This window comes from Scylla paramamosain, chromosome 1 (assembly GCF_035594125.1).
Source record: "Scylla paramamosain isolate STU-SP2022 chromosome 1, ASM3559412v1, whole genome shotgun sequence".
Classification (NCBI taxonomy): domain Eukaryota; kingdom Metazoa; phylum Arthropoda; class Malacostraca; order Decapoda; family Portunidae; genus Scylla; species Scylla paramamosain.
Window position 1 is genome coordinate 25,265,521 of NC_087151.1, and position 13,000 is coordinate 25,278,520.

General features: G+C 48.4%; 1 protein-coding gene across 4 annotated transcripts in view; it reads right to left on the reverse strand.

The window, feature by feature from the left end:
* The window catches only part of LOC135102059 (SIN3-HDAC complex-associated factor-like), an 88,332-nt gene that overhangs the window by 16,867 nt on the left and 58,465 nt on the right, over positions 1 to 13,000 (reverse strand). For all 4 annotated transcript variants that reach the window (XM_064006749.1, XM_064006759.1, XM_064006741.1 and 1 more), the window contains exon 2: positions 12,639 to 12,718. The gene's annotated coding sequence lies outside the window, so the exon portion shown is untranslated. The remainder of the gene's footprint in view (positions 1 to 12,638; positions 12,719 to 13,000) is intronic.

Genomic DNA, 13,000 nt, shown 5'->3' on the forward strand with positions numbered 1-13,000 from the left:
GTCGGTCTACTGAAGGCCAACGTGACGAAGACTAACACCTACAAGACTACTTATGTCCTAATCTGCCTGAAGAACGAGAGAGAGAGAGAGAGAGAGAGAGAGAGAGAGAGAGAGAGAGAGAGAGAGAGAGAGAGAGAGAGAGAGAGAGAGAGAGAGAGAGAGAGAGAGAGAGAGAGAGAGAGAGAGAGAGAGAGGGGGGGAGGCAACAATCTAATATCACTAGGATCAGACCATGTCTAAGTTACACAGACACTGGCTGCAAACCTCTTGTAAACGAGCGAAGGTAGTTAGGAGGCAAGTCATCCTCTTCGCCGAGCTGCGAGGAGTGGTAATAACAGCAGTGGGAAGAGAAAGTTTTCACTCTTCTATAACTTTCATCTTTGCTCATTACTGTCGTTACAAACGTAACAAGAATCGACATCATTGATGCTAAGCATACAATAAGAAAAAAATAATAATAATAATAATATAAAATGTCAGTGTCTTTCCTGTGAGTGTGGAACGTATTTTGCCGAACTGATAATTTCTACTTGAAAAAATGACGAGCGAGAAAACATGATGATGATGATGATGATGATGATGATGGCAATAATAATAATAATAATAATAATAATAATAATAATAATAATAATAATAATAATAATAATAATAATAATAATAATATAAAATACAGATGCATCATAAGGATAGAGGGTGATAATTAAAAACAAAGGTAACAATACATCATATACCATAAATGGCTTTTGACACACACACACACACACACACACACACACACACACACACACACACACACACACACACACACACACACACACACACAGAGAGAGAGAGAGAGAGAGAGAGAGAGAGAGAGAGAGAGAGAGAGAGAGAGAGAGAGAGAGAGAGAGAGAGAGAGAGAGAGAGAGAGAGAGAGAGAGAGAGAGAGAGAGAGAGAGAGAGAGAGAGATTGGGGGAATCATTATTCCGTAAAGTTCATTCATGAAACATTATAAGTGCGGTTGAGTGTGTATATTCACTTAATGAATAACCAAATGCATTATGAACACTGGCAGGCAGTTGGATATTGTTAAGGCTGGCATGTGGTGCAAGCCATACAGAGTGACACGAACACAGGTGTGTGAGATTGCCTGCACGAACCTTGATGGTCATGTCAAGTGTACATGCAGGTGAAGGGTGGCGGGACCAGTTTAAGGTCAGGGTATGGGTGTGGTAATTGTGCAGGTGTTGAGGTCATTGAACAGTATAGATAGGCACCAACTGTACAAAGAATTGGCGTACCGGTGGTGGAGGAGGGTAAAGTGACTGGACATGACCTCAGACCTGCTGGTAGGTGAAAGTGAATCCACGAGAGGGAGAGAGGGTGGGGAAAGGGATGAGGGAATAGAGTTGTAGCCAGGTGTGTGTGTGTGTGTGTGTGTGTGTGTGTGTGTGTGTGTGTGTGTGTGTGTGTGTGTGTGTGTGTGTGTGTGTGTGTGTGTGTGTCAAATTTGTGCTACTAAATTTAGACTTGACGCAATACATTTCATGTCAACACATTTTCCATCGTAGGCATAATTCGATCATTGTTTCACACGCATGTGGAGAACCTCTCTCTCTCTCTCTCTCTCTCTCTCTCTCTCTCTCTCTCTCTCTCTCTCTCTCTCTCTCTCTCTCTCTCTCTCTCTCTCGTTTCATCTCGGCGGGGTCAAGGTCAAGTGCGTCCAAATACCACAAGACAAGAAAATACTAAGGCGGAAGAAATATTACTGAAATATTGCTTCCGACACCACCACTGATTAACTTTACGATACATACAACCGCTCCCTTGTAAGTATCATACAACCTACCGTGTCTTCATTATATACGATTTTTCCCCTTTTTCGCTATCCTTTTGATACCATCGCTGTCTTCTTTCCCAAACACGCACTTGGTTATCTTCCCGGACTTCTCCATGGACACAAGGCTTCTCTCGTCCTGCTGGTTCAGATATAGCCACCGGTCTCCTGTGTTCCCCAGCTATCACATCGCACCGCTGCTTATTTCAACACCTTTGGCTTCATAGGTGCGTCATCCGACCTTGCTTTCTCGTTGCTTTTGTACCCTGCACTCTGCTATGTGTGTAGAAGACGGAAGAAAGGCTTTAAGGGTTGGAGAGTATCTTGAACTGCAAACCTTTCTCCCCTCGCCAGTGACGCCCAGACGTAATCCTCCTCATGGTCCCCTCTCAGCAATACCTTCAACTTTATTTTACGTTTAGAAAGTGTGAGCATTGGACGGACATCCAGCTGACATTAGTTCAAAGATACGTAATTTCTGCCACTATTCATAATATTAGCAGTAAAAGTGAGTAAGTACAATTATTATAATTCGTATTACACGAGTTTGAACCTTGAATGACGAGAGAGAGAGAGAGAGAGAGAGAGAGAGAGAGAGAGAGAGAGAGAGAGAGAGAGAGAGAGAGAGAGAGAGAGAGAGAGAGAGAGAGAGAGAGAGAGAACGCACCTGACGCTGACAATGATGTTGGTGATAATGGCAGATAAATCTTTGTCCACGGGAGCGCACCGGTAACACAATTCAGTAAAAATGTCTGCAAAAAGGCCGGGAAGAAGGAAGTGCATGGTGGGTGGAGGAAACACGTGCAAGGTCGACATATAAGAGAGGCCAGCACGAAGCCATACCTTAGCTGCACGTGAGCACAGGAACACCTAATCCCTAACTACACCTGAATGAGAGAGAGAGAGAGAGAGAGAGAGAGAGAGAGAGAGAGAGAGAGAGAGAGAGAGAGAGAGAGAGAGAGAGAGAGAGAGAGAGAGAGAGAGAGAGAGAGAGAGAGAGAGAGAGAGAGAGAGAGAGAGAGAGAGAGAGAGAGAGAGAGAGAGAGAGAGAGAGTGTATGTGGGGGAGTAAATGATGATTTCAAGTATATGAGGATGAGATGAGCATGTTGCGCGTGGCAAATCCAATGACAGAATGACTGACGGATTGTGCGAATACACATCGTATCCTGCCTCGGCGATGGTGATATTATTAGTAATAGTAATAGTAGTAGTAGTAGTAGTAGTAGTAGTAGTAGTAGTAGTAGTAGTAGTAGTAGTAGTAGTAGTAGCAGCAGCAGCAGCAGTAGCAGCAGCAGCAGCAGCAGCAGCAGCAGCAGCAGCAGCAGCAGCAGCAGTAGTAGTAGTAGTAGTAGCAGTAGTAGTAGCAGAAGAAGAAGCAGCAGCAGCAGCAGCAGCAGCAGCAGCAGCAGCAGCAGCAGTAGTAGTAGTAGTAGTAGTAGTAGTAGTAGTAGTAGTAGTAGTAGTAGTAGTAGTAGTAGTAGTAGTAGTAGTAGTAGTAGTAGTAAAGATAAGATTCAATATTATAATAAATATTTTAAGAGGAGATAAATGTTAGGATCTTGGCGTGCACGCACGCTAGCGCGCACGGGCACGCACCCACGCATGCACGCACGCACGCACACACCTTGGCATCCTTTTCATTCTCACAATCTACATTCATGAGCATTGAAAAAGTATCAGAAGAGACACATTCATTATTATTGCTATAGCCAACATCATCATCATCATCATCATCATCATCATCATCATCATCACGGAACAAAATACTGATGTCCCACTTAACTTTCTCACTCATCCCTTCTCTTCCCACCATTAGCCTTAGGTTTAGACAAAGAGATACCCGGCCCCTCAAACCTTTCCCTTATATCCTGCTTTTCTCCCTCCAAGCCCGGCAGAGAACACATCTGGCTGCCTGCCTGGCCTGTCAAGGAGGAGGAGGAGGAGGAGGAGGAGGAGGAGGAGGAGGAGGAGAGAGAGAGAGAGAGAGAGAGAGAGAGAGAGAGAGAGAGAGAGAGAGAGAGAGAGAGAGAGAGAGAGAGAGAGAGAGAGAGAGAGAGAGAGAGAGAGAGATCGCAACAAATGGCAGTACTAGATTCTTCGCGTAGACTCTCTCTCTCTCTCTCAGGCCGAGGGGGGAGGTTTTTACATGGCAGCCCACACCAAGACCAGGGGAGGTCGAGGCAGTGGTGGTAATAAAACAATGCGAGTGAAGGATAAGAGATGGGTAGGGATGAAGGAAGGTGACGAGACTCAGTGGGGGGAAACTGAAAGGGGTGGGTGGGTGGGAGAGAGACAGAGAGAAGTGGGGGATGGTCCTTGGTGGCACGGGGCATGAGTGTGTGTGTGTGTGTCCTTCCAAGATAAACACAACGTAAATAAGTTACAAAACCAGACATGTACATACGTACGTAACTAAACGAGGCTCCCTGACACAAATAACTGGGGTATATATGTTACAGTCAATACCTGAATCCAGACAATTTGTAAAGTGACTTATTTTTCAGGCAATTTGTGAACTGCCTGGTTAGGTTAGGTTAGGTTAGGTTAGGTTAGGTTAGGTTAGGTTATAACCTAACCTAACCTAACCTAACCTAACCTAACCTAACCTAACCAGGCAGTTCACAAATTGCCTGAAAAAATAAGTCACTTTACAAATTGTCTGGATTCAGGTATTGACTGTAACATATACACAACGGATAAAAAAAAATGAACACAGTATCTATAAATGTATTAAGTGGTTAAGGGAGGTGAGGCGTGGGAGTGGTGGTGCTTACAAATAAACACGTGATACATTAGCTTTTCACAGTGAGGTAACAAGAGACAGGGAGAGCAGAGGTGTAGTAAGGGTAGTGAGACAGGAAGGCTCATGAGAAGGGGTAAGAAGTGGGAAGATGAACAGCTGACAGGATTGGAGATTATACATAATACTACAAAGGCAAGTACGGCAGGTGAGGCGGGCCGGCGGTGGGGTAAGGATGTGCTGGGAGGGAGGGGGCCAGGGTGGAGGGGCGGGGAGGGTTTTGGAGAGGGTAGGCAGGTGGCCGACAGCTGGACCTCACCTGGCCAAGATAAGCTGCGTGCACGCACGCGCGCACACACACACACACACACACACACACACACACACACACACACACACACACACACACACACACACAGGACATAAGAGGAAGGAAATCTTACTATAAATGTAGTCACCGTTAAATTTAGGTTCATGTCTTTGTTGCTGTTGTTGAACTCAAAATCTAAAGATGACAACCACGACTTAACACCGAAAACCTATCTCTTTCTCAAACTCAGTCTTTTAAACACTCCATCCCGAGCAACTTAAAATCATATTCCTACAATCATCTCCCACGGAGCTACCCTCACGTCAACACACACACACAGGTTATCTTGAGCAGAGTCAGAGCGCCACAACGTGCCATGTAGGTCACTGCGTGTTGGCCTCAAAATAATGACACATTTTCTGTCGTAACATGACGCCTGGGATAGATAACCTGCTCCCTCAGCAGTGCGAGATAAAAAGCAAACTCCTTACCCCACTGGCCAACTGATCAGCTCGCCAAACGCACGCCCCTATCAACACAAAATACGACGGACTTACTAAGGTAGTTGCCCTAAGAATCCAGCCAGTAAACCAAGCAACCGAGAAAACTCTGGTAATACTGGCAAGATATGCATACTAATATATAATAATCCATCCTGACACTAAATCATCAGCTTGTTGGCTATTTAATTCGCGCACACACACAAACGCAGGCGCAGCAGTCAGGACCCTCTCTCCCTCCCTCCTATCCTATCAGCAGCCAAAGAACCAAGGAGGGCGTCTGTCTGCTATAGAGGCAGACACACGCCACACAACAAGCACCCCACCCAGCACCTAGAAACCCCGGAAATGGCTCCCTTCACCCCCTCAGTGTGTTCCCACCACCCTCCTCGCAACACCACCACATGGAAGTGCCGCGCCAGAGAGACGTGGGGTGGCCCACTGACACACACACACACACACACACACACACACACACACACACACACACACACACACACACACACACACACACACACACACACACACGGTGGCAACAATCGAACAGCCGGCGTAGGGAGGGAGAATGTGAGGGGAGAAAGGGGAGAAGAGGGATGCGAGAGGACAGGCAGCCGCGTAACAAGAGGGGGTAAGGACAAGAGAGGGAAGGAGAGAAAGATGAGTGGGGAGAGGAGCTCAGCAGGCTTAGTAGAACAGGGCGGAATACACACACACACACACACACACACACACACACACACACACACACACACACACACACACACACACACACACACACACACACAAAATGACGTCACCCTCCCACATACATGCTCAGGACGCTATCTGGCTACGTATCACCAGCCTTATCGCTATCACTGTCACAACACCTGATTAGAGAGATGTGTGTGGGTGTGTGGGTGAGTGAAGTGTAGTGGAAAGCGCAATCCAGGTGAGTGTGTGTGTGTGTGTGTGTGTGTGTGTGTGTGTGTGTGTGTGTGTGTGTGTGTGTGTGTGTGTGTGTGTTGGGGGAGGGGAGGGGAATAGGTATGTCAAGTGTTGGGGAGGGGTCAGGACAGATAGTTAAGGGTTAAGCTAAGCGGGGGAGTCAGTCTATATAAAGGAAAGGGCGGGGTTAGAGGTGTAGGTTAAAGGTGAGGCCAGAATCTGACATGGTGGGGGTGGAGGGGAGAAGGCAGAACACTAAAGGTGGACGAAGTGGCGGCAAGTGGAGTGAGGAGACAGAGGGATGGAGGGAAGAGAGAAAGAGAGGAGGGGGAGAGACAGCCGGCCGGAAGGAAGGTTTAGGGTAGAATGTTGTGGGTGGAGAACTAAGGAGGGATGGTATAGCGATGAAAAGGAAAGGGGTGATGGGAAAAGGAGGAGAGGGAGGGGGGAGGTGAGATATACATTTAGAGCCATAAGAGCAGGTTGGGGCTAACAGGTGGAGGGAGAAGCGAGGATGACAGAGGTAGGAAGAGGGAGGGAGAGGACGATGGTATCACAAATGTCAGGTGAAGGTAGGTAGGTAAAGGTGGACCGGAGTGGGTGAAGGTGGACGAGAGAGAGAGAGAGAGAGAGAGAGAGAGAGAGAGAGAGAGAGAGAGAGAGAGAGAGAGAGAGAGAGAGAGAGAGAGAGAGAGAGAGAGAGAGAGAGAACAGTGACGTCATGTCCAGTGTTCTCCGAATTGAACACCGTAAGCCAGCTAGGGGAAGGGTGAAGAAGAAAGAAGGCGGAGGTCGGAAGAGTCAAGCATGGGGGAGGGCAAGGTAAGTACAGATTGACGGCGGTGGCGATGGTGGTGGTAATGGTAGTGGTGGTGGTGGTAGTGGTATTTCCTGATGCCCAGCCTTGACTCCTTTACCCCCACCACCCGTCCTGTCCCCCTCCCCAGCACTCCAGCCCCAAAATGCCCGCCGAGACCATGGTTTCTTTGTCCCCGGCGTCGTGATCAGTACCTGACGGAGAGGCGGGAGGAAGAGGAGGAGGAGAATGAGGAGGGAGAACGAAGGGCGTGGCTGAAGGATGGATGGGTAGTGTTGGTGATAGGTCAAGGTAGTTTTGAAAGTGATATACCAATTCTCTCTCTCTCTCTCTCTCTCTCTCTCTCTCTCTCTCTCTCTCTCTCTCTCTCTCTCTCTGTTCCCTTCGTTCCCGACCGTCTTTCTTTGACCTAATTTCTAGTTTCGGGGGGAAATGGACCCCAACAGGACAAAGAGAGAGAAAGCAAGAGAAGAAAAGAGAAAGAGAGAGAGAGAGAGTGAGTTTGGGTAGAAAGAGAGAAGGGCCTTGCCAGCACTGACCTACCTCACACGGCTCCCCCGCCTCCACCACGCCCGCCCCCCGCTCCCTCTCTCCACTCAGCTCTTCTCTTAAAGGGGTAGGGGGCAAAAGCGAGAGGAGGGGTGGAAAGCTCGACTGGGGAGGGGGCAGAGTGTGTGGAGGAAGGGGATGCAGAGGGAAGGAGTGGGGAAAGGGGTAAAGGATGTGCTATGGTCAGATTCTATTATTTTTTACTTTATTTTTATGGTCTTGTTGGATGGCTGGGTAGTGACTGCGGTGTGGTGCGGGGCTGATTGCTCTCTCTCTCTCTCTCTCTCTCTCTCTCTCTCTCTCTCTCTCTCTCTCTCTCTCTCTCTCTCTCTCTCTCTCACACAGTCAGCGGGATATCAGTGGACAACAGCCTATAGGTCATGTCAGATGACTCAAGTCAGGTCAGATCAGTAGTGGAAGCGGTGGTGATGGTAGTGGTGGCGGCCAGCTGGCAGGTCTCCCTCAATTTACTACCCCTACCAATACCCAGCTGACGCTCCGCCTCTCCTCCCACCCTCCCTACCCCTCTCTCTTTCCTCTCCACCGCCAGACTTCCGCCGTCTACAGCCTGTCTGCCTTGTCTTGCCTTGCCCAAAAACTTCCTCCTCCCTCTAGCAGCTCTCATCTCTCCCAGATTCGTCTCACCCTTTCTCTCCCTTGTTCTCTCCTTCCCTTCTAAACATTCCCTAAACACACTCCCCTCACCCGCCCCCCAGACTACCGCAATGCCCCACCCTGTCCCTGTCTCAAAATGTCGTTCCGCCCACCATTCCGGCGCCTACCGTCTGATCCTCCGTCCCCGCCACTGCATTCCTCAACCACTGCCCGCCCCGCTGCCTCGCTGTGTCCCCACGGAGGCTGCTGGTGATCTACGTGAATGAGGGTGTGTCAGTCATGGCGGCGCCGGGACTGAGGTTTGTGGAGAACATACTTGTGGCGGTGCTGGTTGTCGTTGTCGTCAAGTGGTAATGATATACGAGTATTAGTATAGGCGGAAAGACCAGCCTTGAACAGACCAGACCAGTCAGACACAGACGCAGACAAAGACACAGACACAGACCTAGACAGATACACAGACAAGCCTAGACAGATAACCAGACATACAAAGACACACCTACATCTCTGAGTGCACAAAATCATTAATGTCTACAGCGCAAGTGTCTGGAACTGAAAGCGAGGAGAGAAGAAGAGGAGGAGGAGGAGGGGGAGGAGGAGGCGCGTCTAGAGAACAAAACGACCACGTGGTGACCAGGTATGTATACTGTACTGGCTCAAAGATGTAAGAGCCGGTGGCTGGGTGGAGACGCCCCGGGGCAGACAAGGTCCTCCCACGTGCCCTCTCCAGCCTCTCTCAGGTGGCGATTCGTCCACAAGTTCAGAATGCAAGCAAGGCCGGAAGCCGCCTGGCCCGGCACTACCTTGACCTGCCCTAAGGGTATAGTATTGAACCGCGACCCTACCTCTTTGGGGGCGGGGATACGACATGCGCTGTTTGCTGTGGGCTGGGTGATCCTGCATGGCGCTGAGGACCGGCAGAATGGTAGGTTTGGAGGGAGGGAGGGAAGCAGGAATAGGGCTTAAAGGCGTTGCTTTTGCAGAGGTTATTGACACAGCGAGAGAGCCTTATCGTGATGTCGCTGTAGATGTGGATGCGAAGGAGAGGTAGATGGCGTCTGCAAGTCAAGGGGCGGTATACTTGAGGAGGTGGAGGCAGGTCATGGTGGGGGTAGAGGCGGGGAGAGTAGGGGGCGCCGCAAAAGCTCTGAGGGGACGGACTCCAGCCAGGGTGGGGTGGGAGGAGCGTCAAATCTGGGTACGACTTAGCAGGTGAAAGGCGTTGTTGAGTGCCGCGTGTTGTGCCGGGGCGGGGCGTGGTGTGGCCAGGGGACGACGGAGGGGCCGGGTTAGCCGTGCTGGGCGGGGAAGCCGGGATGGGTGAAATGATGTGTTGGTGGGTGGTATGGACGGTGGTGGTGGTGGTGGTGGTGCGGCAGGTTGGGTTGGGTCTGGGTACAGCGTGGGGAAGGCCAGCGGTGGTGGTGGTGGGGAAAGCCGTGTCTTAGTGCGTGGGAAACAAAAAGAGGGAAAGGGAGAAAAGATAAAACCCAAAGGGAATGTTTCTTTTTAACACACACACACACACACACACACACACACACACACACACACACACACAGAAGGAGGTAAATCATGGTCCCTTGCTTGTTTCTAGGTTTGTGGCAGAGAGAGAGAGAGAGAGAGAGAGAGAGAGAGAGAGAGAGAGAGAGAGAGAGAGAGAGAGAGAGAGAGAATTAGGTTGTCTTGAATGTAGTGAGAGTGATAGTGACATTAATCATAACATGGAGATGGTGAAAGGAAGGAGAAAAAGTGAACACACACACACACACACACACACACACACACACACACACACACACACACACACACACACACACACACACACACACACACACGTGCCGGCGAGGGGTATGTGTGCGTGCGTGTAAATGTGTGTGTGTCTAGGTAGAGGTCAAGGTACTTCTCTCTCTCTCTCTCTCTCTCTCTCTCTCTCTCTCTCTCTCTCTCTCTCTCTCTCTCTCTCTCTCTCTCTCTCTCTCTCTCTCTCATGTCCATTGTCAGCATGATATTAAAACGGTTCCTGTTATTTCATCACCTTGATAAGTAACGGTTAAGTGTCTTTCTGGTTATCTACAAACATGATTACTGTTTTCAGAGAGAGAGAGAGAGAGAGAGAGAGAGAGAGAGAGAGAGAGAGAGAGAGAGAGAGAGAGAGAGAGAGAGAGAGAGAGAGAGAGAGAGAGAGAGAGAGAGAGAGAGAGAGAGAGAGAGAATCAATGAACTTTTTTTTCACTGTCTATCCTTAGTCTCAAAATAAACACGTAAAACAACTCCACTTTCACTCTTTCCCCTTTTCATTCCTCCTCAGTGCCGCCAACACACACACATACATACACACACACACACACCACTCCTCTCTAGCTTAAGGACCCATTCTCAGGCCACCCTAATGAGTCCCCCTTGCACACCTGGCCTCGTCAACACCCCATCTGCCGCAGCTTTTTTACGACGCTCATTTATTTATCACATGGCTTAGCATGTATCAATGGTGGGACTTTATGGGGGCTGATCTTCTCAGCTTAACGAGTCCGATCTTCACGGGGTTTTAATGAGTCCCATTTTCCTCCATTCCGGCCTTTCTATGGGGCATTAAGGGAAAGGGATCAACTCTCGCCTTCCTTTTTTCCTTCTTGTTTACAGCCGACCTCCCTTCCATCGTTAGCAGATAGCGTGGGGGCGTCCCTTTGGTCTGCTCTTCCTACACCTCACCCACGCACCTCACCTCATCTCATCTCTGCTCTGATCTGCTCTGTCCTACTCTGCTCGCCTCGCTTCGCCTCGCCCACGTCACTGTTCAAAACGTACTCCATTCAGGTAACCGGGACTGTCGCTCCTGCCTCTGTGCGCGTGGCCTGTCTGTCTGTCTGTCTGCCCTCTTGTTCTCTCTTTTTGTCATCTTTTCGTGTTTTTTTGCTTCATGGTCCTCACTCTCCACCCCCACACAATTCTTTCCTTTAAAATATTCGTTAGTCTCGTGTCTTTTTTGTTCTATAGTCTCCTCCTTTCCTTCTTTCCCGACCCACTTAAAAGTTTATTTGTCCCTCGGTGTCTTCTTCGCTCTATGGTCTGTCTCCTCCACCTCCTCCTCATTTTCCACCTCCCCGCCCACTCTGAGTCCGTCTCTCGATGTCTTTCTTTGTATCTTTCCATGTTTTTCTCCTCTCCGCCTGCCAGGTTCGTCTCTCGAGATCTTTTCTCTATGGTCCGTGTCCTCCTCTTCCCGGTTACTTATTTGCTTCTAGACAGACACCGTCCTTACTCTATCAAGCCGTGTGCTCGCTTCTCTTGCTCTCTGGCTTTGGCTTTCCGCTTCTATTCCTTTGCTTCACTTTCCCCTCATGCCTGTCTTCAATTTTTCCAGTCACACTCTCCCTGTCCGCCTCTCCTTCTGTAGTTCCTTCCTTCCTGGCAAGCGTTCATTTCTTTCTCACTTTTTTGTTTTAAATCCTTTTTACGTTATTCCGTTCGTGCCTTTCTCGTCTCATCCATTCTTCTTTATTCCTCTTCCGCCTCTCCACCCCTTTCCATTTTTACAGCATGCCTTACTGCACCCGTCTATTCTTCCTTTACTCTCCCTATCCATTTCCGTTTTTTTTTCTTTCACATCACGTTTACTCATTTTTCAAGCTCCTCTTCTGTCTTTTCCTATATTCTTCTTACTTCATAGCTTTTCTCACCACTCCAGCCACTTTCTTACTGTTAAAAATCCGTCTACACCCGTCTATTTTTCTTTTACTTTCATCATTTTCCTTTTTTCCTCTTTTTTGGCTCTTTTGTCTTTTTCTCTATTCTTCTTACTGCATAGCGTCTCCCACCAATCTTGTCACTATCTTCCTCCTCTAAATCCATCCACACACTCTTTCTACTTCTCTGCCTCTTCTTATGTGCCCACCTTCTTTCCCCTCTTCCTCTTTCTCCCCCAATCATCACTGACCCATATCTCTCGCGGCAAAAAAGATACAGGTCGAGTCCTCCAACCCACACACTCTTCCTGTTATAAAGAAGCGCCGGGATGGATGACGCAGATGTAGTGGGGGGGGGGAAATATGGAACGCGGGGACCAAGATGTTAACAAAAGGGGTACGCGTGTGAAATAAACAAACGTAGGAGGGTAAACAAAAGCACTTACTCTTTCTCTACTAAAACGTTTACGAAGGGGACAGAGGGGAATGGTATTAAAAAAAAAAAAAAGTAGGTGGGTGAAAAAAAAAGATACACAAGCTTACTACTTTACTTTTCATCTTATATATTTCTACCTCTACCAAGACGTTAAGTCAAGGAAGGGGAAGACACGTGAAAAGTAATGAATAAATAAATATAAGTAGTGGAGGGCAGAAAACAAACACACACATGCTTACCTTACTCTTCCTCTACTAAATCCTGCTCTGTGTCTCTTCTCGGTCCCGTCTACCTGCTGCCTACGACCCTTTCAATCCTGCTGCAAAGAGGAGGAAAACAAAGATACTTCAGTAAAAACATAATCAAATTTCATAAAACATTCCAACAACAGCAATAAATAATCTTACAAAGAACCATTTTATTAAGTGGAACAGGTCACACACACACACACACACACACACACACACACACACACACACACACACACACAGAGAGAGAGAGAGAGAGAGAGAGAGAGAGAGAGAGAGAGAGAGAGAGAGAGAGAGAGAGAGAGAGAGAGAGAGAGAGAGAGAGAGAGAGAGAGAGAGAGAGAGAGAGAGAG